The sequence below is a fragment of the Hyperolius riggenbachi genome, chromosome 2, assembly GCF_040937935.1.
Source record: "Hyperolius riggenbachi isolate aHypRig1 chromosome 2, aHypRig1.pri, whole genome shotgun sequence".
NCBI classification, from domain to species: domain Eukaryota; kingdom Metazoa; phylum Chordata; class Amphibia; order Anura; family Hyperoliidae; genus Hyperolius; species Hyperolius riggenbachi.
This window is the reverse complement of record NC_090647.1, coordinates 37,487,278-37,509,927: the sequence shown is the minus strand read 5'-3', so window position 1 is coordinate 37,509,927 and position 22,650 is coordinate 37,487,278. Positions and strand designations below refer to the sequence as shown.

The window sequence follows — 22,650 nt, the reverse complement described above, 5'->3', positions numbered from 1 at the left end:
ACCTCTCTATGTTACACTTAAAGTGAACCAGAGACAAAGCACCCTCATGTATTTTACCATATATACTGCATCAGTGAGAACATTAGAGAAAACACCTACCCTACTCTCTGTTTCATTCTTCACTGCTCAGCCTGCTTGTTATCAGCCCTGATAAAATCCCCGACTGAGCATTTAGTCTGGCTTTGCTCAGGAATCATTATAGTTGAGTCTGTCTTCTCTGATGTCTTTTCAAGCCCAAGCCTGCCCCCTTCTGGGTCTGCTTTAATGACTCAGCTATGATTATTCCTGAGCAAAGCCAGACTGAATGCTCAGTCCGGGATTCTTATCAGGGCTAATTAGAAGCAGGCTGAGCAGTGAAGGATGAAACAGAGAGCAGGGTAGGTGTTTTCTCTAATGTTCCCACTGATATATATGGTAAAATACATGAGGGTGCTTTGTCTCTGGTTCCCTTTAAAGCCATGTCCCTCAATATTAAAGAAATACATAGTCACATGCTTCCAGATAAAAGAATCGAATACTTCAAAGCGTCCAGATAAAAGAATCAAGTAGTCACATGCCGCCTAATAAAAATATTAGGAAGTCACACATTTCCAGATAAAATATATTAGCCACTGTATAATACAGTAGCCACTGGTGCATCAAGATCAAATAAATTAGCAAATAAAGAGTAGCCAAGTGTGCCCTACATACATTTCACCTTTTAGGTTGAATTACTGAAATAAAGGGACTTTTGCACGATATTCAAATTTTTCATGTTTGATAGCATTTCATGAGTAAATTCTGGGAACTTCTGTCCTGAGTCATGAAGCTTCCTCTGGTAGAATGTCCCCACTCTGTCTATATGAGTATAATCTGTCTAGTGGGCCTTATGCTGGGTACCCACAATGCGTTTTTTCATTCAATTTTCTGTCCGATTGACTTTAGATTTGTTTTTCCGCTCGATTTCCCGCTTGATTCTTTTATCTTTTCTTATCTATTTCCATTCACTTCTATGAGCAATCGAACAGAAAAAAGATCGAAAATAAGAACGGACATGTCGGAAATTATCTATCGAACGATCTATCTGCCGAAAAAAATCGTATGGTGTATTCCCAGCATGAGATACTTTTTCAGCATCATCTCTCTTGGCTGTAACTCTCATTAATAATTTACTAACCAAAATGTTATTAGTGCATATTTGGGTTCCTTAAAGGACACCCGAAGTGAGAGGTATATGGAAGCTGCCATACTTATTTACTTTTAAACAATACCAGTTGCCTGGCATTCCTCCTGATCATGTGTCTCTAATACTTTTAGCCATAGACCCTGAACAAGCATGCAGCAGATCAGGGACCCTGAGTCAACTGACTCAGGTTTTACTGGACATGCTTGTTCTAGGGTTTTGACTCAGACACTACTTATGTCAGAAGATCAACAGGGCATCCAGGTAAACTGGCATTGTTTACAAGGATTAAATATGCAGCATCCATATCCCTCTCACCTCAGGTTCCCTTTAAAGAGGATGTCAGGCTTGTGTGGTAAATAACTATAGTTCAGGCTGTATGCCCATATAAAACTCAAAAGGAAAGCATCCATATAGCAAAGAATAATATAATAAATCCATACAAATAGCACCATAAAGTACAAGAAATTTATTAGGGACTTGTCCCTTTAAAACACAAGTAAAACATATAGCGGGGGATACAGGTTGGATGTCATGGTAAGATGACTCATAAAATAATGATCAACATCCCAATATAATACAAAATGGTGTAATGATAACTGAGTAAACTGAAACACTGGGCAAGCAAAGTATAACCACACCAATCCTTCATCAAAATGCCTATGAGTGCAGCGTCCTATGTATATCCACTGCTGTACAAATTGTGCATGAAAGGATAGAAGAAAGAAAGGAGGAATGCTTACCACCAGATCAGTACAGACACCCTTCCTGTGCCCCCGCTAGACCTCACATGTATCGCAGACCCCTCTGCTTCGTCGGAGATTAAGGAGTTAGTGTGTAGTAGTCCCCTTTTATATTATCCTGGAACAGCGTGCAATATCGCTGTCCGCGCTCTGCCATTTCCGGGTGGGCGTGGCCACGCCTCTTGATGACGCAGCGCTGTGCGTTTCACCTCACGCACCGGCGCTACGTCATACTACGTGTAGAGCCGCCGATGCGCTCCAGCGGCCGCATCGGCGCTCTGACACATAATGCAGAGCGACATAGGAATAAATTACCCATACTACAGGCTAAGAAATTACGAGAATAGGAAATTTAAAATATAAAGTTAATATCAATAAAGTAATGAATCTGGGGGGATACAGTGAATGACATTTGAGAGCAGTTTAGGCAGTACTCATCCATACTAATATAAATACAACAAAATAGATACCACACATGTATCAAAAGTGTTTGTACTACCCCCTGGTGACCAAAATTTATACAACGTTAAAAACAAAATACAAAGATACCATATTATAAACATGTGAAAAAACAATATAATAAAGTGCATAAAATTATAAAAGTGCTTCGTGCAAACAATCGCAGTTCTTCGGATGTATATCATCTTGTAATAAAGTGTCCAAGTGCAGTTTTAGTAACCTATAGATGTAATAAATACACATAGTTAGTGATGTTTAGTAATCCAATCGTATATCAGTACCCATACTTAATATGTATAATTGGTAATATAAACCAATAGTGTATCAGTGCATGTTCCCCACCTTTTCAAAGTGATTGTGTGTATTGCATGAAGTTGCTACTTACTTGCAACTCCTGCAAACAAATTAAATATGTGGTGGTGGTGACTCTCTATTAGGTTGCCACTTGACTGTTACTCACTTCCAGTCAGGGCAACCTGTGAACAAACAACATGGAATAAAACAAAAGAGACTTATATACCATAAGTACAAAGATACAGATCTATAGTGCTCAAGTGACCTGTGCCGACCACAAATGTGCAAACTGCAAAAATGAATCATACACTCCATAAAAAACCGCAAACAAGTAAGAGTGAACCGTGTAAAAACAGGGATAATACTCACCATAAGGTGACAGAATTCTACATATGTAATATCTAGAATATACAAAGGATTAAAATTCAAATCATGGGACAAACCATACTGGCCTTAGGTCATCAAGACATAGTGGAATGAAAGTCACAGAGTACACAAAGAAATCTATTGAGGTAAGTAACAAGCAAAACTGAACTCCTCGTTCAGTCCTGCAGGGCTACGGGTTGGTAACCTATAGATCCATCTTAATTCAGCTCGAAGGAGCTTGTTGACAACATCTCCTCCCCTAATGTTGGTTTTAATTTGTTGTAGACCAACAAATAACCAGTCTCTTAAAGAACCCCCATGGCTATTTAATGCATGTGTAGCTAACATAGTCAGGGTTTTTCCATTTAACTTATCACGTCCTGCTAATTTTGCTACCGAGACGTGTTTCTGTAGCCTCAATTTTAGTGCATTCTTTGTCTGACCTACATATTGCCAGCCACAGGGGCATTGTAGCAGATATATCACAGCGACTGACTTGCAATTAATGAATTCATTGATGAAAAATTTCTTGCCATTAGTTTTACTGATTATACATTTTGTAGCTCTCATGTTGGGACAGATTGTACAGTTCCCACATGCAAAGCTTCCCTTTGTCACTCCACTTCGACAGGGCCTCTGAAAGTGGCTTCTGCACAGTAAATTTCTCAAGGTGGGAGCTCTTTTGGCAGTGACGCTGGGATGTGTGGTAAGGAAGGGTTTTAAATCTTTATCATTGACTAGAATATCCCAGTGTTTGGAAACAACTCTATAGAGCTCATTCCACTGACAGTTGAATGGAGTTGTAATTCGTACTTTCCCATTTTGGTTTCTGTTCCTAGTAGTTACTTGTCTCTGTTGTAATAACTCCGACCTGGGTATTGTTCTTGCTCTCCTTAATGCTGTCTCAAGGCATCTCCTCGGGTAACCCCTTGCTTGGAACCGTCCCCTTAAGGCTTCAGCCTCTTGCTCAAACTCCGCTGTTCCTGAGCAATTAAGTTTAACTCTAATAAATTGACCCACAGGTATGTTCTTTTTTAATTTGATGGTATGATGTGAGCCAAATTGCAAAAGACTGTTCACCGCTGTTGGTTTCCTATATATATTAGTGGAGACGGTGCCGGTGGGGCCCTTCCTGATCACCAGGTCCAAAAATTCAATATGATCTAGAGACATATGATGTGTTTGTAACCTATAGATCCATCTTAATTCAGCTCGAAGGAGCTTGTTGACAACATCTCCTCCCCTAATGTTGGTTTTAATACCGTAGCCAAACCCGTAGCCCTGCAGGACTGAACGAGGAGTTCAGTTTTGCTTGTTACTTACCTCAATAGATTTCTTTGTGTACTCTGTGACTTTCATTCCACTATGTCTTGATGACCTAAGGCCAGTATGGTTTGTCCCATGATTTGAATTTTAATCCTTTGTATATTCTAGATATTACATATGTAGAATTCTGTCACCTTATGGTGAGTATTATCCCTGTTTTTACACTGTTCACTCTTACTTGTTTGCGGTTTTTTATGGAGTGTATGATTCATTTTTGCAGTTTGCACATTTGTGGTCGGCACAGGTCACTTGAGCACTATAGATCTGTATCTTTGTACTTATGGTATATAAGTCTCTTTTGTTTTATTTCATGTTGTTTGTTCACAGGTTGCCCTGACTGGAAGTGAGTAACAGTCAAGTGGCAACCTAATAGAGAGTCACCACCACCACATATTTAATTTGTTTGCAGGAGTTGCAAGTAAGTAGCAACTTCATGCAATACACACAATCACTTTGAAAAGGTGGGGAACATGCACTGATACACTATTGGTTTATATTACCAATTATACATATTAAGTATGGGTACTGATATACGATTGGATTACTAAACATCACTAACTATGTGTATTTATTACATCTATAGGTTACTAAAACTGCACTTGGACACTTTATTACAAGATGATATACATCCGAAGAACTGCGATTGTTTGCACGAAGCACTTTTATAATTTTATGCACTTTATTATATTGTTTTTTCACATGTTTATAATATGGTATCTTTGTATTTTGTTTTTAACGTTGTATAAATTTTGGTCACCAGGGGGTAGTACAAACACTTTTGATACATGTGTGGTATCTATTTTGTTGTATTTATATTAGTATGGATGAGTACTGCCTAAACTGCTCTCAAATGTCATTCACTGTATCCCCCCAGATTCATTACTTTATTGATATTAACTTTATATTTTAAATTTCCTATTCTCGTAATTTCTTAGCCTGTAGTATGGGTAATTTATTTCTATGTCGCTCTGCATTATGTGTCAGAGCGCCGATGCGGCCGCTGGAGCGCATCGGCGGCTCTACACGTAGTATGACGTAGCGCCGGTGCGTGAGGTGAAACGCACAGCGCTGCGTCATCAAGAGGCGTGGCCACGCCCACCCGGAAATGGCAGAGCGCGGACAGCGATATTGCACGCTGTTCCAGGATAATATAAAAGGGGCCTACTACACACTAACTCCTTAATCTCCGACGAAGCAGAGGGGTCTGCGATACATGTGAGGTCTAGCGGGGGCACAGGAAGGGTGTCTGTACTGATCTGGTGGTAAGCATTCCTCCTTTCTTTCTTCTATCCTTTCATGCACAATTTGTACAGCAGTGGATATACATAGGACGCTGCACTCATAGGCATTTTGATGAAGGATTGGTGTGGTTATACTTTGCTTGCCCAGTGTTTCAGTTTACTCAGTTATCATTACACCATTTTGTATTATATTGGGATGTTGATCATTATTTTATGAGTCATCTTACCATGACATCCAACCTGTATCCCCCGCTATATGTTTTACTTGTGTTTTAAAGGGACAAGTCCCTAATAAATTTCTTGTACTTTATGGTGCTATTTGTATGGATTTATTATATTATTCTTTGCTATATGGATGCTTTCCTTTTGAGTTTTGTCTGATATCACTTATCCATGGCATATATGAATATCATTTGGCTCTGTTGCTGTCTTGTGCTGTATGCCCATATGACTGACCTATAGCCCAGCTCATAACACCTGCACAAAACTTCTACCTAACACAGAACTACAATACCCTGCTGGTAGATGTAGAATACAGACTGACAGATAGTATTCACCACACAGAACCTAAGGAAATAAGCAAGGCACAGTATACACAGGTATTATAGTCACCTGAGGCCTGGAAGATAAAGCAATCCAGATAAGAGTCAAGTGGTTGTTAGGAGGTAGAATGGGATTCAGTTCAGGCACTAAGAGGTAACGTGGTCAGTGTAACCAGTGTCGGTCCGGGCGGCGTTCAAACAAGTCCTTATCCAAGCAGAAGTCGATCCAGGCAGCAGACAGGCAAGGTCCAGGTACACAGCAGAGTCAACAACGGGTAATCCAATAAGCGTGGTCAGGAAACAAGGCAGAGTCGGCAACAGGGAATCCAATAAGCATGGTCAGGATACAAAGCAGGGTCGACAGCAGGGAATCAAGCTAGAGTTAAACGTGGTCAAAGATACAAAGCAGAGTCGGCAACAGTAATCAAATTTTTGTGAGCGCATACCCAGCAACAAGCCAAAGCTAAATGCTATCATGGGTGATAACTGGGGGCGCATACCTGAGTTAAATACAAGGACTAACCAATCAGAAAGCAAAAGCATCCAAAGTAACCAATGACATTGCGGTGTGTCAGCAGGTCAGCTGACACGCCATACCCACACGTGGCTATTGTTTACAGTGGCGGAGCACGTACTGAGAGAGCATCCGCCGCCTATCCAATGGGAGCTGAACGCCGTGCGCTCCAGTGACGTCAGCGGCGACCTCAGAGTGGGTCTCGGCTTTCCGCTGCCATGAGTGCCCCGAAGATCTTACAGAGGAACTGTAGTGAAAAGGGGGGGGGGGGGGGGAATAAATGAATACATTGCAAAGTGAGAAGTTAAAAAATTGAAAAGAGATCAAGAAATGATTAATATTCATCACTTAATTTGTTCATGTTGTTTGATCCACAATCAGCCTGCAGGTCATCATTTTTACTGCAGGCAGACATGAAAAAAACCACACAGCACCAACTGCCATTACCTATAACCACAGATCCTAAAAATGTGATAGGCTGAAAGGTTGTTTCTTATAGATATACCTATGCACAGAAGGAAATACTGGTTGCTTGGCAATTGGAAACAGCCGTAATTTCCCACAATGCAATGAGGTCCACAGACAGGAAACTGTTAGGATCATGGTCATGACATCACACTGTGGGAGGGGTTTCACTACAATATCAGCCATACAGACCCCTCTGAGGATCTATTCTAGAAAGTGTAAATATTTCTCATGGGAAAGGGTGTATCGGCTACTGACTGGGATGAAGTTCAGTCCTGGGTTACAGGTCCTCTTCATTGCACATCCACTTCTGAAAATGTTATTTCTATGGTGAAAAAAGATTATGAAGAAAACAGTTAACAGTATTCAAAAAATATAGACAATACACATCATGGTTAATTGAGGCATTTGTAGACATGATATTAAGTCATTCAGCTTGAGGCTGAATGGAAGAACGAGACCTAATAAAATGTTACATCAGCTAATCAACATAAAAATTCATAAGGAACAGTCATAAATCACCAAGCCTAGGCAACATATATCTTGTAGCGGAACAATAAAAAAAAATATATGTGCTGCCTATATCAGAGATATTATGAAGGGGCTGGAAGGCCTCCAAAAACAGCTCCACTTCTGCAAAGAAAATGTCTTGGAGGCTGCTCAGGATACAAGTGATTTTTTCCTCATTTTTTTCAAAGGCTTGTCTACCAGAAATCCCGTATTTATTCAGTAAATGTATAAGTGAATTATTAATGTGAAGATCAAGGATCACAAAAGCAAAGACATTTAGGATGTGGAGGAATTCCCTCATACGCGCTTAGTGCCAATAACGTAAGCTCAACGGAAACCGATACTTTCTCTCTAACCTTTTTCATACTTATTTGAGATATTCCAAGAGATAGCTTAAAAATCTCTAGAAAGCCCTGCCTTGTTTGGTTCTGGCAACAACCTGGTCTGTTGATTTGGCCTAAATGTTTTTGGAAATGATGTTTGGCTGACCTTACCTTCAACCATACCTCCACTGAATGATGGAGATGCGTGTTCAGGAGGGGTTGGTTATTTCTTAGCAGATAGTTTGGTCTCTTAGACAAAGAAAAAGTGCAGAGCCCAAAGTTAGATTAGCTATGTCAGGAACCACCCAAACACCTCTGGTACATGAAGGCTTGGTGGGCTTGAAGAGAGATGAACGACGTTAACGTCTGCATGCCGATATTGTTGGAACATGTTTACAGTTTTGGCACGCTGATAAAATGAATAAACCTCACCGCCCATTTAAGAACAGCAGAAAGGTTTAACTATTGTTTCAAAGGGATCTACAGTTTGTGAAAAGTTTTTATTTACATTTTTCCTCTTTAACCAATTGATTGCCAAAATGTACAAACATTTCACTTTGCTGACCTTTTTTTTGTTTTGTTCTAGTGGTATGATGCCTTCTGTGACCACAACTCCTCTGTATTGTAGACAAAGACAAGACAAATAACATTTATATGGCAGTTTTCTCCTGTCGGACTCAAAGCGCCAGAGCTGCAGCCACTAGGACGCGCTCTATAGGCAGTAGCAGTGTTAGAGAGACTTGCCTAAGGTCTTCTACTGAATAGGTGCTGGCGTACTGAACAAGCAGAGCGTAGATTCAAACCCAGGTCTCCTGTGTCAGAGGCAGAGCCCTTAAAGAACAAGCGACACCCATGCTAACCTAGAAATAAAACCACATATATAAGTAGATAAATACTACCTCTACTTACATAACAGATGTATTGTGCTATCCACATAATGATTCCTGTGAATTTTACAAAGGAAAAGCAGAAAATCCTTTTCTAGGCAGTGGCCATCTTGCCAAGCTAATGCTGACATCATATCCTCCCTGACTCTTGTTTCCCCCCTCCCTTCTCTTGCTCATTGTGTATTCATTAGCTGCCCTCCTCCCAGAGTCTTTTTTTTTATTTACACATCCAATCCCTGAGTCACCTCAGCCTTGCTTGTAAACACAAGTGATCAGCTAGGCAGGGAAATAAATGGAAGAGGAGGAATATATTATAGATAAAAAGAACTCCCAGCATTCAAAAGAACTCCCAGCATTCAACTTTTTGGCACTGTTTGGCACTAGGGCCAGTGCTTCTAAAGTATGTAATAACTCCAAACCATAACAGCAGAAAAAGTTTTGAATGCAGGATTAGCATCTTTTTTCACTTAATACACTCAGACCAGTTGCTGTTGAAATTTGATTTTTATGGTGACGATACCGCTTTAACCATTACACCATCCAGCCACTGATGCTGTACCTGATGCTGATAGGGCCTGATCCAATTACATTTTTCTCCTAAGTTTTCTCTTAGGTAAAATTTCACATTTTAGAAATCAAGTACCTGTTAAGCCATTGTCAAGCAAGAAAAGAGTCAGAATAATGAAGAGAGTACTTTGTGGTACTTTTACAATTGCAGAGTGCTGAAAAGTTATTTTAAACAGAAGATGAAAATTATCTCCAAGTAGAAAACTTTTGTCACTATGTAAATAGGAACTGTAGTGAAAATAACATAATGAATAACATTGCTTAGTTTTTTCTTTTTCTTTTTTTTTTACAATATTTACCTATAAATTATTTACTCTGTGTTTGCCCGTTGTAAACTCTTTCCTTACCCCAATTTACATTCTGACATTTATCACAGGCGCCAGGTGATCTCTGTGGAATGTTCGTGTAATGAGAGTTCTATGTAGAGGGAGATACTGGTTGCTTGGCAGATGGGAACAGCTGTTTTTCTCACAATGTAACAAGTTTCACAGACAGGAAACTGTCAGCACCATGGTCCTGACATCACACTGTGGGAGGGGTTTTACCACAATATCAGCCATACAGACCTCCCTGATGCTCTATTTGAGAAAAGGAAAAGATTTCTCATGGGAAAGGGGGTATCAGCTACTGATTGGGATGAAGTTCAATCCTTGGTCCTTAGTTAAAGTTCCTCTTTAAGGACCGTGGGGAGGTTTTTTCTTGATGCTAAATATTTAGACCTATTCATTAGACATAAAAATTCATGAAGAATAGTAACATGTTAATTATGGTTTTGTTTTGTTTTTAACTATTTTAAATGATGGTTTAGTATATGTTGTTGTTTATATTATTATTATTATCATCATCATCTTTTATTTATAAAGCACCAACATATTATCCAGCACCGCTATTATTACAATTTTTTTTGTTTTTAGTATTATTAGGCCCTGTTCACAATGCTCAGTTGCATTACAGAATACTTCTGCATGTCCACTCACTGCCCATACTATGCTATGGGCCTGTTCATGGTAACTGATCACTTATTCTAACTCACTGCACGCAGGCTTTGTATTAAAGAGAACCAGAGATGAAGCACCCTCTTGTATGTTACCTTATAAATCAGTGGGAACATGACAGTAAACACCTAATCTGCTCTTTGTTTCCTTGTTCTCTGTTTAATCTGACTGTTATCACCTCTGATAAGAATCCCCCACTGAGCATTCAGTCTGGCTTTGCTACGGAAAGATTATAGCTGAGTCTGTCTTATCTGGTGTCTTTTCAAGCCCAAGCCTGCCCCCTTGTGGCTCTGCTATAATGACTCAGCTATAATTATTCCCTGCGAAGCCAGACTGAGTGCTCAGTCTGGGATTCTTATCACAGCTGATAACAGACACTTTTAGCAGTGAGGATGAAACAGAGAGCAGGGTAGGTGTTTTCTCTAATGTTCTTACTGATATATATGGTAAAATACTTAAGGGTGCTTCGTCTCTGGTTCCCTTTAAAGGGAACCTAAAGTGAAAATAAACGTATGATATAATGATTTGTATGTGTAGTGCAGCTAAGAATTAGCACATCAGTGGCACAGATATGAATCTCATACCGTTTCCAGTACAGGAAGAGTTAAAAAAACATAGATCTGCTGGGGGCTGACTGTTAGTAAGAGCAGAGACTTGCTGCAGATAGGTAGGGAAAGCATTAGCTAGGCCTGTGTTCTTGTTCCCCACTTGCTGTGAAAGAACCCCAAACAGGCCTATTAAGGGCTAGCACATCGGTCTCCTGTGCTTTTTTTTGTGTGTGACACTCCACAGCCCACTGACACCCAGAGCTGTGTGCACATTACTGCTGATGCTTCATTAAGCTGCATGTACAGAACCACTCCAATGCATTATTATTTCACTGTATTGTGATAGTACTATTGCATGTCTGTGTGTGAGACACTCCATAGCCCCCTGACACCCAGAGCTGTGCATAATGTGATTTCTGCCCTTTAGGGTTTAAAACCCGACTTTGCATCAACTCTGTAATTTTGGGTGAGACTGTTGGCATGGATCCCCCTCCGACATCCCCTACCCAGGTGTTAGGGAAGCAGGAAATTTGGGCGCATGAGGCAGGTGGACAAAAAGGGCGCCGCCATTCACTCCCATAATAAATATCGTTTAATCGGCGCCCAACAGGAAAAAAGGGCGCCGGAGAAAAATAACGTTTTAAAAGCGGCGCCCGGAGACTTTTAATGTTTTATAACTGCTTCTCATGATTACCCATTATTTAATGATTTATAATTTTTTAAACATTATTTTTAAACGAAAAACGGTACAATTTTTTTTTTTAAAACATTTTTAAACGAAAAACCGCACCATATTTTTTTTAAAACGTTATTAATGCTTATCACAGGGGGGTCTTAGGTTTAGCCATCACAAGGAGGGTCTTAGGTTTAGGCACCACCAGGGGGGTCTTAGGTTTAGGCACCACCAGGGGGGTCTTAGGTTTAGGCACCAACAGGGGGGTCTTAGGTTTAGGCACCAACAGGGGAGTCTTAGGTTTAGGCACCAACAGGGGGGTCTTAGGTTTAGGCACCACCAGGGGGGTCTTAAGTTTAGGCACCAACAGGGAGGTCTTAGGTTTAGGCACCAACAGGGGGGTCTTAGGTTTAGGCACCAACAGGGGAGTCTTAGGTTTAGGCACCAACAGGGGGGTCTTAGGTTTAGGCACCACCAGGGGGTCTTAAGTTTAGGCACCAACAGGGAGGTCTTAGGTTTAGGCACCAACAGGGGGGTCTTAGGTTTAGGCACCAACAGGGGGGTCTAGGGGTTAGGGATAGGTACAGGGAGGGTTCTTGTGAGAGTAGGGTTAGGTATAGCTTTAGTAAAATTCTTATTAATGTTTTATAAAACGTTATTATAAATTTCACTTTTTAAACAGGGAAGATTAACGTTTTTAAAATTGCCGATTTCATACACATTATTTAATGATTTATAACTTTATAAAACATTATTTTTAAACGAAATATAGCACAAATTTTTTGAAACTTTATTCATGATTATCGTTTAAAACCCTGCGCCCTTTTTTCCCGGCGCCCTTTTTTAACGTACGCGGTGTTAGACCGTGGAAGTTCGCGTTCGCGAATAGAAAATTCTATGTTCGCGACATCTCTATTGGAGAGTGCCAATTGGCACTTAAACTATCAGTGGGTTTCATAACGGTTATAGAGCCAGCGTTCCATTAGCCGCAAGAAACTGAATTCCGCTTTGGGACACAACTGCTATCAGAACGCTGCATTAAAACATCTGCTTGGTAGAAAAACAGTAGTTAAGTGCCTAAGTGTTTGTTGTGGAAGGACTCCATGATGGTTTAACCACTTCAGGATTCGGCGTACGCTTAACTACGCCCCTGAATCCTGAAGTGGATTGCATGGAAACGGCCGCTCGTATGAGCGGCCGTTCCATGTCAGTTCACGGAGGGTGTCTCCGTGAACACCCTGCGAGCCTCCGATCGTGGCTCGCAGGGTAAATGTAAACACACGGGGAAGATCTTCCCCGGTGTTTACATGTATACGGTGCTGCTGCGCAGCAGCGCCGTGGCGGAGATTGGCGATCCCCGGCCTCTGATTGGCCGGGGACTGCCGGCACCTGATAGGCTGAAGCCTATCCTATCCGGCGCAGGACGGAATTCCGTCTTGCGCCGCTCACAGGGGGAGGTAGAGGGAGGGAAGGGGAAGGCGGCCAGGAAGCGCTGCGGAGGGGGGCTTTGAAGAGAGCCCCCCCCGCAAGCGCAAGCAGCCGGCGGCGATCAGACCCCCCCAGCAGGACATCCCCCTAGTGGGGAAAAAAGGGGGGAAGTCTGATCGGCCTGGCTGCTAGCTGATCGGTGCTGCGGGCTGGAGAGCCCACGCAGCACCGATCAGCAAAACCACCCGGTATCCGGAAGTGGTTAAAGTTAATCTCTGACCAAAATATATATTTATGTCTCTGAGTGTACGCACTGGGGGGGGGGGGGGGGGGGCGGAGTTGTAAAATCTCTTCACTGGGGAAGGAGAAGTTAGGGCAGAGGTCTGTGAACTGGGCACCATGCCTAGCATGTACCATTGTGATATACTTAAGAGAAAAACGAGCTTGCTTAGGGATTTGTAGGATACAAGAGCAACCTCACATACATTGGCCTAGAATCGAACCCAGGTCAGCTGCTTGGAAGGCAGCTATGCTCACCACTATATCACCAACAATACATGCTGAAGCCAGCCTAGCATGTACCATTGTGATAAGCACCAAAGAAAAATGAGCTTGTTTAGAGATTTGTAGAATGTCAAAAGCAAGCTCACATACATTGGCCATGAATCGAACCCAGGTCAACTGCTTGGAGGGCAGCTATGCTCACCACTGTACCACCAACAATACATGCTGAAGCCAGCCTAGCATGTACCATTGTGATATACCCAAGAGAAAAATTAGCTTGCTTATTTGCCTAATTTGCTAGATGAAAGCAGTGGGACACATGGTGATACTGATTACAGGCTTCAATTCAAGACTTCAGAAAGATCATGTGCCCCCCTAAATGATGCTGGTGTAACACACACAGCAAAGGACAGCAATTTGAAGTCTGGAAGATTCCAGGGCAAGGGTGGGAAGGATGAAAAGCTAGGTGGCCATGCAACCATTCCTGCTAACCTAAAGCTTACTTGTGTCTTACAACACATTGGCTTAAGACTTTACCAAATCCAATGCTCCAATATGGGGAAGCTTCTCTGTTTGCGGTTTTTTTTTTCTTTTTTAAGTGTGGTGTCACAGTTCACTCTTCTCTTCAACTACAAGAAAGGCCCAGGAGTAGTCTTAGCTACCGTAATATCTATGTTACAGCAGGGCCCTTATTACACTTTCTCTTACAGGGCTATGGAAACCGGTAACAGTAAATTCGGGCGCCTGAGGCTAGTGGACAAATCGGGCGCCGCCATTCACTCCTATAATAAATATTGTTTAATGGGCGCCCGATAGGAAAAAAGGGCGCCGGAGAAAACTAACGTTTTAAAAGCGGCGCCCGGAGACTTAATGTTTTATTACTGTTTCTCATGATTACACATTATTTAATGATTTATACATTTTTAAATATTATTTTTAAACGAAAAACAGTACAATATTTTTTCCAAACATTATTTTTAAACGAAAAACAGTACTTTTTTTTTTTTTTTTTTTTTTTTTTTTACATTATTTTTAAGCCAAAAAACTAACAGGGGGGTCTTAGGTTTAGGCACCAACAGGGGGGTCTTAGGTTTAGGCACCAACAGGGGGGTCTTAGGTTTAGGCACCAACAGGGGGGTCTTAGGTTTAGGCACCAACAGGGGGGTCTTAGGTTTAGGCACTAACAGGGGGGTCTAGGGGTTAGGGGTAGGTACAGGGAGGGTTACTTAGTAATTTTTTTTTTAAACGTTATTATACGTTTCACTATTTAAACGAAAGATTAACGTTTTTACAATTGCCGATTTAATGCACATTATTTAATGATTTTTAACTTTAAAAAACATTAATTTTAAACGAAATACAGTACAATACAATTTTAAACGTTATCCATGCTTATCGTTAAAAACCCGGCGCCCTTTTTTCCCAGCGCCCCTTTTTAACGTACGCGTTTTGCCCATGTGATAAAGCGAGGTGCAAAAATGGAATCATACCTAGCAGAGGATGGTTTCGATCCATGAACCTCTGGGTTATGGGCCCAGCACGCTTCAGCTGCACCACTCTGCTTACATTTGTTTCTAAACTTCAAGTTTAAGAAGGGTACATTAGTTGAAATAGTTACACTACTATGTATGTTACAGCACGGCCCTAATGACACTTTCTCTTACGGGGCTATGGCCACTGATCGGCCCATGTGGTAAAGCAAGGTGTAAAAACCAAAGTACACCTAGCAGAGGATGGTTTAGATCCATTGACCTCAGGGTTATGGGCTCAACACGCTTCCGCTGCGCCACTCTGCTGCTGTATAGCAGATGCTTCGTTGTAGGAAAAAGTGAGTGAGACCACTTAGCCGTACAGAAAAATAGGCACTCCTTTGCCTACTTCTTTCTGGCCTTTGTCATCATGAAAGGATCATAGAAATATATGTAGAAATTTTATATATACAGGTTTTGTTTAAAGTGGCGTTAAACTTCTTGGAGCAGACTTTTTTCCTCCCTCCACAAGACATACATGCATCCACATAAAATCGTTTAGCAACAACTGTGTGTACAGTCTCTGTGGTGCAATCAGTTAGCGTGTTCAGCTGTTAACCGCAAGGTTGGTGGTTCAAGCCCAGAGGGAGAAAGAGATGATTCTACATGGCTTTCTGGGGTTCTCTTTGGACAACTGTTGAATGCAAAAGGCAAGGCTGTCCCTGGGTGGGCTTGAACCATCAACCTTTCGGTTAAAAGCTGAATGCGCTAGCCAATTGTGCTACAGAGACTGTGCATGCAGCTGCTGTTGAATTATTTTATGGGGATGTATGTGTGTCTTTTGGAGGGAGGAAGTAAGTCTGCTCCAAAAAATTTCAGCATGTAGTGTTGGTGGTATAGTGGTGAGCATAGCTGCCTTCCAAGCAGCTGACCAGGGTTCGATTCCTGGCCAATGTATGTGAGCTGGCTTTTGACATCCTACAAATCCCTGGAAGACAAGAGAGGAGGAGGAGGAAGTGAAAAAAAAAGCACAAGAACAAGATTAGCTATCAAAAGAGCTGTTGTGGGGTGCTGTTTTAGGAATAAGAATCAGCCAGGAGCAAGCTAACAAGCTTACAAGAGCCTAACTAATCTTTCCCTATGAGAGTCTGCCAGCAGCTTTCCCTTCAGTAATTAATGCAGGCACACGGGTGAGTGTAATGGCCGGCACTGCCTGCCTTATATAAGGGGTGGGGTGGCTCCAGGAGATAGTGTAGCCTGATTGGCTACAATGGGCCTGTTGACTGTGATGTACAGGGTCAAAGTTGACCCTAATGGTGCATTATGGGGGCGAACCGAACTTCTGGGAAAGTTCGCGCTCGCATGCGATCGCGAACCACCCAAAGTTTGCCGGCGAACCGTTCGGGCCATCTCTAGTCTTTATCCCCATGAAATCCGAGGACAAAATTCTACGACTCTCCAAGTCACAGATTTTGCTGACTGGGGAAGGCAGAGCTTTGCACTGTAGCTCTGCCTCCAGTCCAGTCAATCTCCGCCTCTCCCTGCCAGTGCCACTCTCAGTGAAAGAAGACTGGGAGGGGTGCGGCGAGGCAGAGATCGGCAGAGATTGACTGAAGCAGAGGGAGAGCTCTGCCTCTACCAGGAAGTAGAATCAGAATTTTGCCTGGGGATTGCAGGGGGAAGGGGGGGGGGATTAAGACCTGGTTCTGCCGCGGGAATGTGGCAAATCAGTTTGGATTATAATGCTGAAGCTGCCTGCTGAATAAAAACAGGGATTATAAATCGCTTCAGACTCTCTCTTAAATGCCTTTGGTCCACATTTTCTGGGAATGTCCAAAACTACAAGGAATGTGGGAAGATATAGATAGATTATTGAAAAAATTACCTGTGAACCTATCCCACATCCCATCAAAAATGGCTTTACTACATTTAAATATTGCTGACCTTCCACCAAGAGAGCGCATATTATACGACCATATTTTTGTGACCACTAGAGCGTTGTTAGCAGAGAATTGGAAAACCAAATATGTACCTACTATTGAAGAGATCAAAAAAAGGGTAACTTCAATTTATCTGCAGAAAAGAAATGGGCTATGAACACAGGGACTCTAGAAACCTTTACAAATAAAATACAAACCTGGCCTGTACTCTACCCAGAGACTGAAATTTTTGATTTTTGATCTTTGATTTTTGATCTTTGATTTCTGAACAATATTATATTGTATATATGTACGTTGATAAGATTTCTACTTGAATATGTAACTTTGCCTCTCTCTCCTCTTTCTCCTTTTCACCTTTCCTTTCCTCTTCTATTCATCCTCTCATACTTTATAAGAGATAATAATCAGGTTCTCTTTAGCTCTGGTTTCTATACAAATGCAATAGAAGCTATTAGATTTAGTGTTTTACTTAAACATATATAGAACATAGATAAGATAAAAGTATAAGAATACCTTATGTATCTGGCTAACCAACTAGCACAGACTAGATTTCTATACAGATATAGAATATATGTAGTCTAGTTCACCTGTCCTTCCTACACAGAAAAAATTTAAACTGAAGTCCTATCTGGGTGATCGCTGGTCGGCTGCCTAGTAGGGACAACTTATACCAGTGGCGGACATACGGCCGTGCAGGCCGTGCCGCCGCACGAGGGCCCCTGAAGTTCCGCTGCTTCAGGGGCCCATTAAGTATTGCAGGGTTTTTTTTTAATTTTACCTTTTATTTTAACCTGGGGGGCCCCGACTCCTGTCCTCCCCCCTCACATCGCCCCCCCCCCCTCCCCCTCATGCGATGCGGCGGGAGAGCAGAAAATACAGGAAGTCTCCGCCGGGGCTGCAGCAGACACTAGAGGCTGCTGCCGCTTGGTCTCCCGTGTCTCCAACTTTGTACACTGCTCGCTACTTCCTGGTTTAGTAGCGAGCAGTGTACAAAGTTGGAGACACGGGAGACCAAGCGGCAGCAGCCTCTAGTGTCTGCTGCAGCCCCGGCGGAGACTTCCTGTATTTTCTGCTCTCCCGCCCGCCGCCGCCGCCGCCGCGCATACCGGGAGGGGGGCCCCGAGGTGAGTGAGGGAGGATAGGAGTCGGGCCCCCCACCCAGATAGCTACACACCCATCCACCTTACCCACCCGGCTAACTACCCACCCGGATACCCACACACTCACCCGGCTACCTACCCACCCGGCTACCTAACCACCCACCCAGCTACCTACCCGGCTACCTAACCACCCTGCCGGCTACCTACCCACCCGGCTACCTACCCACCCGGATACCCACACACCCACCCGGCTACCTACCCGGCTACCTAACCACCCACCCGGCTACCTAACCACCCTGCCGGCTACCTACCCACCCACCCACCCGGCTACCTACCCGGCTACCTAACCACCCTGCCGGCTACCTACCCACCCACCCGGCTACCTACCCACCCGGCTACCTAACCACCCACCCGGCTACCTACCCACCCGGCTACCTACCCGGCTACCTAACCACCCACCCGACTACCTACCCACCCGGCTACCCACCCACCCGGCTACCTAACCACCCACACATCTACGCACTCACCCGGCTACCTACCCACCCGGCTACCTACCCACCCGGATACCCACACACCCACCCGGCTACCTAACCACCCACCCAGCTACCTACCCGGCTACCTAACCACCCTGCCGGCTACCTACCCACCCGGCTACCTACCCACCCGGATACCCACACACCCACCCGGCTACCTACCCGGCTACCTAACCACCCACCCGGCTACCTAACCACCCTGCCGGCTACCTACCCACCCACCCACCCGGCTACCTACCCGGCTACCTAACCACCCTGCCGGCTACCTACCCACCCACCCGGCTACCTACCCACCCGGCTACCTAACCACCCACCCGGCTACCTACCCACCCGGCTACCTACCCGGCTACCTAACCACCCACCCGACTACCTACCCACCCGGCTACCCACCCACCCGGCTACCTAACCACCCACACATCTACGCACTCACCCGGCTACCTACCCACCCGGCTACCTACCCACCCGGATACCCACACACCCACCCGGCTACCTAACCACCCACCCAGCTACCTACCCGGCTACCTAACCACCCTGCCGGCTACCTACCCACCCGGCTACCTACCCACCCGAATACCCACACACCCACCCGGCTACCTACCCGGCTACCTAACCACCCACCCGGCTACCTAACCACCCTGCCGGCTACCTAAAGGGCCACCCACCCGGCTACCTACCCGGCTACCTAACCACCCTGCCGGCTACCTACCCACCCACCCGGCTACCTACCCACCCGGCTACCTAACCACCCACCCGGCTACCTACCCACCCGGCTACCTACCCGGCTACCTAACCACCCACCCGACTACCTACCCACCCGGCTACCCACCCACCCGGCTACCTAACCACCCACACATCTACGCACTCACCCGGCTACCTACCCACCCGGCTACCTAACCACCCACCCGTCTACCCACCCGGCTACCTACCCACCCAGCTACCTAACCACCCTGCCGGCTACCTACCCACCCACCCGGATACCTACCCACCCACCCGACTACCTACCCACCCAGCTACCTACCCGGCTACCTAACCACCCACCCGGCTACCTAACCACCCACACATCTACCCACCCACCCGGCTACCTAACCACCCACCCGGCTACCTACCCACCCGGCTACCTAACCACCCACCCGTCTACCTACCCACCCAGCTACCTAACCACCCTGCCGGCTACCTACCCACCCGGCTACCTACCTACCCACCCGGCTACCTACCCACCCGGCTACCTACCCACCCGGCTACCCACCCACCCGGCTACCCAACCACTCACCCGGCTACCTAACCACCCACCCGGCTACCTACCCGGCTACCTAACCACCCACCCGGCTACCTACACACCCACCCGGCTACCTACCCACCCACCAGGCTACCTACCTACCTACCCACCCGGCTACCTACCAACCCACCAGGCTACCTACCTAAAGACCCACCAGGCTACCTACCCACCCACCCAGCTACCTAACCACCCACCTACCCACCCACCAGGCTACCTACCCACCAGGCTACCCACCCACCCGGCTACCCAGCCACCCACCAGGCTACTTACCCACCCGGCTAAGGGCTGCCTACCTACCTACCCACCAGGCTACCTATCCACCCAACCACCCATGGGAGCTGCGCGCTGGATGGAGGCTGGGACAGGAAGTCTGCTGCTGCAGGTGAGTAAATGGTTTTTTTTATTATTTATTTTAGCAGGTGTATGTTCTGGGCAGGTCTGCCACATGATTGCGTGTATGTTCTGGGCAGGTCTGCCACATGATTGCATGTATGTTCTGGGCAAATTTGCTACATGATTGCATGTGTTTTCTGGGCAAATCTGCCGACATGATTGCACGTATTCTCTGGGCATATCTGCCGACATGATTGCGCGTATTTTCTGGGCATATCTGCCGACATGATTGCGCGTATTTTCTGGGCATATCTGCCGACATGATTGCGCGTATTTTCTGGGCATATCTGCCGACATGATTGCGTGTATTTTCTGGGCATATCTGCCGACATGATTGCGCGTATTTTCTGGGCATATCTGCCGACATGATTGCGCGTATTTTCTGGGCATATCTGCCGACATGATTGCGCGTATTTTCTGGGCATATCTGCCGACATGATTGCGCGTATTTTCTGGGCATATCTGCTGACATGATTGCGCGTATTTTCTGGGCATATCTGCCGACATGATTGCGCGTATTTTCTGGGCATATCTGCCGACATGATTGCGCGTATTTTCTGGGCATATCTGCCGACATGATTGCGCGTATTTTCTGGGCATATCTGCCGACATGATTGCACGTATTTTCTGGGCATATCTGCTCACATTATGTGTATTTTCATGAGAAAACCTGCACAATTATGTGAATTTTCTGGGGAAAGGGTCACCAAAACCTGGGCCCACTGTCTTTGCGTTGCACTTTTCAAGGGAACCTGAGGTGAGAATAATATTGAGGCTGCCATATTTATCTCCCTTTAAGCAATACCAGTTGCCTGGTTGCCGTTCTGGTCCTCTGCCTCTTATTCTTTCAACCATAGACCCTGAACAAGCATGCAGCAGGTCAGGGGTTTCTGACAATATTGTCAGAACTGAGAAGATTAAGCTGCATGCTTGTTGCTGGTGTAATTCAGTTTATTACTGCAGCCAAATAGATCAGCAGGGCCGCCAGGCAACTAGTATTGTTTAAAAGGAAATAAATATGGCAGCCTCCATATCACTCTCACCCCGGGATCACTTTAAATTACAGTTAGCTCCGCCCTTATCCGGTCATTGCCACGCCCATTTTTTGCCGCGGCGCTGCGCGCCGCAGGTTCTATCCACACCCATTTTTTGCTGCGGCGTGCTTCGCGCGTCGTAGGTTATAGCCACGCCCATTTTTGATATTTTGGGGGCCCACAATTGATATTTTGCACAGGGGCCCACTGCTGCCTGTGTCCGCCACTGACTTATACCATATTAGGACAATAACTTGATAAGAAAATGGTTTCGGTTCCCTGGGATCTCTGTAGGGTGGTTTTATTCCCCCATTTCCCAGGTCGAGCTGAACCCATTACTGTATATGTACATATCTAGCATCTTGGTGCTCTGGACTGCATACAGATATGGTTATAGGATTATAAACCAACACAGACATATGTATGTATATAGATTTTGTTATTTTGTAGACAAGAAATACTGTTTGTATCCTGTATGTACCGAAAGTATGTAATTATATCATTTTCTTTCAAAGTTACCGGACTTACTGTTATAAGTCTGCTGTTGTAAAATTCAAAAACTGTTCAATAAAAATTATTGAAACATAAATGCCTTTGGTCCTTGTTTCATGTTTATTATTACTTAAAAACTTTGTTTTTAAAGTGCTAACATTTTATACAGCAATTTACAATAAATAGGGGAGACATTATTACTTTAAACAGTGTTCCACAGGGGCTTTACAGTGTTAAACTATGGTGAACAAAATTGCACCAATAAACAATGGTGCACTGATTGCAATGTAGGGATAAAAAGAGTGATTCACTGAGTCCATATGGTGGGGGAGAAGAGCACATGGGGAGGAGGAGACTGCCAAATAGGCTTACAATCTAAGGGGTGGGGGATAGGAGCACATGGGGGAGGGGAGGTGGGGTGTAATATTAAATATGTTTTTGGCAATTCGAAACAGCTATCATTTTCCACAATGCAACAAGACTCCTACAGTGTGATGTCAGCACCATGGTCCTGACATCACACTGTGGGAGGGGTTTCACCACAATATCAGCCATACAGCGCCCCCTGGTGATCTGTTTGAGAAAAGGATAGATTTCTCGTGGGAAAGGGGGTATCAGCAAGTGATTGGGATGAAGTTCAATTCTTGGTTACGGTTTCTCTTTAAAGTGTACCAGAGACAGCACACTACAAAGATTTTTTACAGACCCCGACTGACGCAACTGAGACAGTTACCGGGGCTGATTGCGGCTGAGCGGCTGACCGCGGGAGGACGGCGAGGGACTCAGACGTGCTTATGGGGCTGGAGGAAGCCCCAGGTAAGTAAAAAATCTTTGTAGTGTGCCATCTCTGGTGCACTTTAAGCCAT

At 44.5% G+C, this 22,650-nt stretch overlaps 1 long non-coding RNA gene and 1 other non-coding gene across 4 annotated transcripts in view; one reads left to right on the top strand and one right to left on the bottom strand.

Annotated features, from left to right (window-relative positions):
* Nucleotides 1–22,650, top strand: part of LOC137543533 (uncharacterized) — a 99,638-nt gene that overhangs the window by 12,798 nt on the left and 64,190 nt on the right. The window lies entirely within an intron of this gene.
* On the bottom strand, nucleotides 15,734–15,807 carry TRNAK-UUU (transfer RNA lysine (anticodon UUU)). Its single transcript has one exon. It is a non-coding gene; the product is annotated as a tRNA-Lys (tRNA).